This window comes from Pipra filicauda, unplaced genomic scaffold (assembly GCF_003945595.2).
Source record: "Pipra filicauda isolate LSUMZ 115617 unplaced genomic scaffold, ASM394559v2 scaffold134_size1991817_pilon, whole genome shotgun sequence".
In the NCBI taxonomy this organism is placed as follows: Eukaryota; Metazoa; Chordata; class Aves; order Passeriformes; family Pipridae; genus Pipra; species Pipra filicauda.
In genome coordinates this window covers 1,048,502-1,054,578 of record NW_024103818.1, presented here as the reverse complement: position 1 = coordinate 1,054,578, position 6,077 = coordinate 1,048,502, and positions in this window count along the sequence as shown.

The window sequence follows — 6,077 nt, the reverse complement described above, 5'->3', positions numbered from 1 at the left end:
ACTTGTTTTGTGGTAATAGTAACTTCAGGCATTCTAATGTAAGATACTTGAGGCAGTGCTTTTTTTTAATCAGGGAGTAGTGTGCCCCATATCTTGATAGACAATCTTTTACTCTTCATGCCCTCAAAAATTCAATGAATCAGTCCAAAATTGCAGGGTGAAACATCCAGAAAGGATCATGCATGCAAAGAAAATTGCTTTTAAAGGGAGAAATTTTAATCATTTCACCTGCACAATAAATCCTGTAGTACCTTAGGTTTCCAGGGATCATATGCCCATTGTGTGGTCCAGAAATGAAAAGGAAAAGAAACTTTAGACTGCCACTGTTTCCATACTTTCCTGTTGAAAAATGAGTTTGAGTGAAATAAGGTTTTTAAAGGCCTCTGATGAGACTTAAAGTGGAAGTATAAAATATGAATAGGTGAGCAATCCAACAAGCAATTCCTCAGAGCATCAGAGCCCTCACAAATCACAGTTTCAAAACCATGTTGAAGTATCCATTTAGCAATCAGAGGCTTGTTCAACAACTTTTTGTGAGTAACCATAGAAAATAGAAGTTATTTAATTTTACAACTTCAATATGACAAATAAATAACACTGCTGTCTTATGTTGCAACAGGTTCAAAAGTTCAGCTTCAGTCAATACATGAACTCATCATAGTGTACAGATTATGATACTATCAACAGATGCTGCTAAATATGAAATACTTTTAGTGTACTTATTAAGTACTATATAAAGAATTGTGAAAAGGAGAATCAAAGTGAATCCATACAGTATTGTTTCTTTTATATATAGTTTATATATATATTTGTATATGTACTTATAAATACAGGTTTTAAAGTCCCCCATTGTTCCAATAAAAAATTAATACGCAGAGACAGACTGAACATTGGCTACTTGTACTTGAAATTAGAAAAAGTTGTACTTCTTTAGTTTAATAACATAGAGTGGACTGTAATGCTGAAAACAATGGCTAGATTAGTTTGGACTTGTTTACATACTTCAGATAATCCTTAAACGTGGTTTGTTAACTGCTATTGTTGTCTAAAAGAGAAAGACCTTTGGATTGAAAACCTACCCTGTGTTTCATTCTATCCCTCTGGGAAGCAGCTATAAAAGTGTTAAAATAAGTAGGTATAAAACTTTAATTTGGTAGTATATGACACTTGCACAGGTGTTAATGAATACAAAAGACACAAGCAATGAAGAGCCAGGCCCAGATATCACATACCGAAAAGATTATCCAAGATATCCATCTCTATCACTCTTCATGTCTTCTCTTTTTCTCAGTGGTTCACCAGGTGGTAACATTCTCGGATCAAATATTCTCTATAAATTAGGAGAACATTTAACTGATTTATGAGGCTTTTAGCTATTACATACTTACCTACTCAATGAAAGTACTTACATCATACGACAGACAAGCTCCCTCCACAATCCAAAAATCACTCTTAAAGTGACACATACATCAAATTGTAATATGATTTCCTGTACCTAATGTATCACTTAAGGGCAAATAACAGGCATTCCATTGCAGATATTTTTTTCTTCATTAATTGTTCTTTGTTTTCTCAGACAGCACTTTCTTATTCTTGTGGTGTTCTCTTACACATAAATATATTCTATAGCATTAAAAAAAGAGCTAGAAGGTAGAGATGTGTTCTGGGAATGAGAGAAATACAGAGACTGTGATTTTCTTAACACTGCTTTTGTTTTCAGGCTTGGAATTAAGTAGTGTTTAATATTTATGTATAATAATTTTTAAAAATGGAGAATTTAAATGAATTTTGATGAAAACATGTGTCTTGCTTGCAAAATAGACCAACTAGTTTATGTCAGAACTATTAACCTTATACTAATTTAGCATCAAGATACAATCATATATAATGGATATATAATAGCAATGTGGTTTTCAGGCAACATCATCTATTAAGTGCATGTTTCATTGCATTAGAGGATATGTACTATTTAGGCTATTATTTTAGAACCCAAGCCCCAATATCACTATAAGAACAAATAGAAAATAGAGGGAGAGAAAGTCACAAAGAGGGAGGTAAATAAGGTTCTTTTGCATGGAAGCCTCAACCAGAGCCTGAGCTTACAAGTCTCGACCAACTTTTGAAAATGTTGAGAATCTAAATAGAGATTTTGACCATCCACTTCCTCAAAAACCATATTGCAGTTTGAGGTCAATACTCCAAAAGATGTACTTTGTATCTCAATTCCACTTGTAGCAAAAATATTTGAATGAGTTATCATCCAAATAGAGTTTTAAAAATCCAGATAGAGTTTTAAATATCTTTTGTCAAGTCTCTTTTTCCTTTACAACCACAAGACTGTCTTGTTCCAGGAACTCTTAGCCTTGCTAATGCTCAGCTTGTATGTCACAAGGTCTCAAACAATCTCTCAAGCAGCAAAAATTACATTCTTTGAAGAAATTTGTATGATTTATCTTTACCAGATAGCTGAAAACTGTCCTCTCTGTACAGAAACAATGAAACTCGACATCTAACTCTTGTCAGTAAAACAGAGAGAACATACCACACTACAAATAACCTTCAGACTCTCACACTCCATAGTTTCCATAAAGTTTCTTAGCTGCTCCTCTCTTGCTGGTTGCCTGCTTGCTCACACCTGAAAGCAGCAGTAAGTTAGCCAATAGAAGCAATACGTGCAGCAAACCCATGGTGACTTTGCAGTACTACAAATATTTGCAATAGATAAATGGTAGTGAATCTATGATACTGACTTTGGACAAAGAATGGCTGAGCAGCAGATTTGACAGGTCAGAATTTCAAGGCCTTGATTCAATCAGATCACATAGGCATTGTAAGCATGCTGTAGAAAATCTAAGGGTATTTTGCAAAGAAATTATGTCCAAAAGGGAACAGTTTCTAATATTAAGGCATACAGTTTAATGATATTATATAATCAGTCTTCTAACCAAATGCAGGTAGAATGATTACTGTCAATATATTAATAAACTGTATCTAGCTAAGCTCCTCTTCACAGCTTCATTTCTTATTTAATTAAATTTGAAATCAGCACCTTATTTCTTTCCTTTTGGCTAATCTCCATGCTTGAAAACAATATCTGTGAAACTATTCTATCTACAACCAACCTGTCCTTTCAACTCTATTTTACTATGGTGTCTAAAAAATTTAGTAAAAATTTTTCTTGAGATGATTAACTGTTAAGCAACCAGTATTACTACTTGTGCTCTACTTTCTGTCTCTTGTTCATACATGGAGCATAAACTTCATGGGGCAGGAATATTTTTGTTTGCTATGCCAGTGTATTTTGAGTACAGTCCCCTTATCATGGAGACAATAGTAATATCAACAAGAACTGTCAATCAGCCTGAGTTTGTTAGATAAAGTCTGGTCTGTAAGGAAGAATGGCTGATGGTCATATATACCACGGATGCAAAAGGTCTAAGTAGTTGCACTGAGACATAAGAAGGTAAGACTATCTTATGTCATGACAAATCTCTGCACTGAGGGCATGTGTGTTCTTCTTGAAATAATGCAGCAAGACAAGCAACTAATAATTTTGAAGTAGGCAGTTGATGATCTTGAAATTTATCAAGACTACTTATCTGTAGTCTGCCAAACAGATTTCGCAAACTGTAATGGAAATGCAATGCATCAATTATTCCATTTTCTACTTAAGGAAAAACATTCTAGCATAATTAATAAATAGCATGCATCAAGTTTAGTTAAATTGAAAGAAATGCAATGCATTCTCTTGCAATGTGCTTCACTGCATATGATCTATTTTTAGGAATTCCAGTCTCTGTTAGGGATTATTTTACACATCAGGTGTGTTCTCACTGAAGTTCATAAAAACTGCATTAGTCGCAGTTGCATGAAATATTAAGATAACTTCAAAGGTGACTTTCAAGGTCATATATTTTGACAAAATATTGTAGAAGTGACAAAAATATTTGGCAGTCTGTTCTGTAAAGTAAAGCTTTATTAAAAATCCAATGATTAATCATGAAGTTAACACATACAATGATTGCCTGCTCTGCCCTCACCTTGTTTCCTATTAATTCAACATCACACCATGACAGTAGAGCAGATTGTCATCACTTTATGGCATTATAAAAAAATGCGTTTTTATAAACATTGCATCAAATCAAGATGTAGGATATACAGCTTGAGTAACATGTTTGGTGAAAAGTGATACCTTATCTCTCTCTGAATTTTGTTCCTCAATTTAAACATCAGTGAAAAGATTTTTGCAAGATCTGTTTATCATTATTCAGTGCTGGAAAGCAGGCAGATCAGAGAAACAGAATATTCTTTCAAAATCAGGAAGATACAGTGAGTCTTGAAAATCTCTGAATACAGTGAAGCAGAATAGGAATAGAATAGAATAGAATAACTGGCACCTTGTGAAGTAGAAGAATTAAGTATGCTTCCAGTAATTTGAGCAGGAAATGTTTATTTTGTTTTTCAGGAAGTGTAACAAGTTCAGGAGTAGGGCCTAAATTAGACAAAATTTAAAGAAAAGAACTTAAAAGTATCTTTAAAGTCTGAGAAAAAAAATTGGGTTTGAATTTTCAAAATGAAATGTTTTGTTGAGATCTGTCTTCTCTATTGAGATTTATTCAAGTTTAAACTAGCCAGCATAAAGAGAAAATAATTTTTAAAATGACATAAAAATAGTCCACTCCAATGAATGATCGTCCTTTTAAAAACATCTACGAACTTTTAAAAATGAATAATAATACTTTTTATGTCCTTTCATTATTCCAGATTTCCACATTCTAATAGAAAAACTTGTAGTAAAAAATTATTATCTCCCAGGAAAAGTTTTTTTCTTTTTTTTTAAAAGGGAAATAAGGATAAGAAAACTACATAAAAAGCTACCATAAAATAGCTAAAGTAAAACTTGGATGCCCAAAAGGATGTTTTGTAACACACACACACATGCACACAAAATTAGAACTAAAAGATGGTCACATCTGCAGTACTGCACTAAATATTTTTATGCTTTATTCAGGTTTGTTCTGAAAATTCCCAGACTTTCTTCATTTCCCATGAGAAACTTTATTTCATAGCCTATGGAAAGCTAAACAAGTCTTTCCTGATATTCAGCAGAAATTTACCCTTACTAAATTTTGTCATCTTTATCTGTTATAGCCTTTTAACCCCACAAATTTTTTTTCAACTCAAACAGTCTTTAGAAATGGAAAGATAATTATCATGTTATCACTTCATCCTCACTCTAGGTAATATATTTTTTCATTCAGCTTTTCTTAAATTGAGGTCACAGCTCTCAATATTACTTTCATTTCTTCAGCTTGCACTGTACTCGCTTTTATTTGTCTATATTTTGGAGCACTGAAGGGATTATAACAGTATCTAATGCACAAGAGACTGCCTTATCAAAGCTGTATAGAGATATACACTCACCTCTTTTCCTGATGATCTGATGCCTCTGCAAAATCATTTTCACTTGATCAAAAAAGGATCAATGTACGGTGTTGTGTTACACGAGCTATTTTTCCTGTTATCATAAAGAGAAAGGGCTGACTCATCCTTCCCCCTAATTACCAGATGTACATTGACTTTGGTGACTGTACTTGGGTGGTAGATAGGTTGGAAAGTGACATTATTGTGGGTTAAAGGGAGCTACACCTACAATGGCTACAGGGTAGACTCCAGAAGTCACATCCTTTGCAGAAAACAGACTGACAGTACCATGGGCTCAGTTTAATATCTGAAACGTAGTAGTGTAAATACAAATTCCTTCAATCTTAACTCATGAAAAGCAGTGAGTTAAATTGAAACTCTCTTCTGGAAAGATCTTAAAAGTGAGGGTGGATCTCATTGTACTCTCTGCAGTGTGCATAGGGGAAATGTGGTATTTGATTCCCCTGCAGAACTGACTGAAAATGTGGTGGCTAACCTGATCAACCAAAAAATTGCACTGTTGGGTATTTTGTCTGATTTTCTCCATAACATCTATCCTAAACCAAAAGATGGTTTCTTAGATGGGGATAGCTAAGCACTGTCCTAATTAGTGAGTGCTGATATTTTCTCAGCAATCCCACTACTCTGTCATA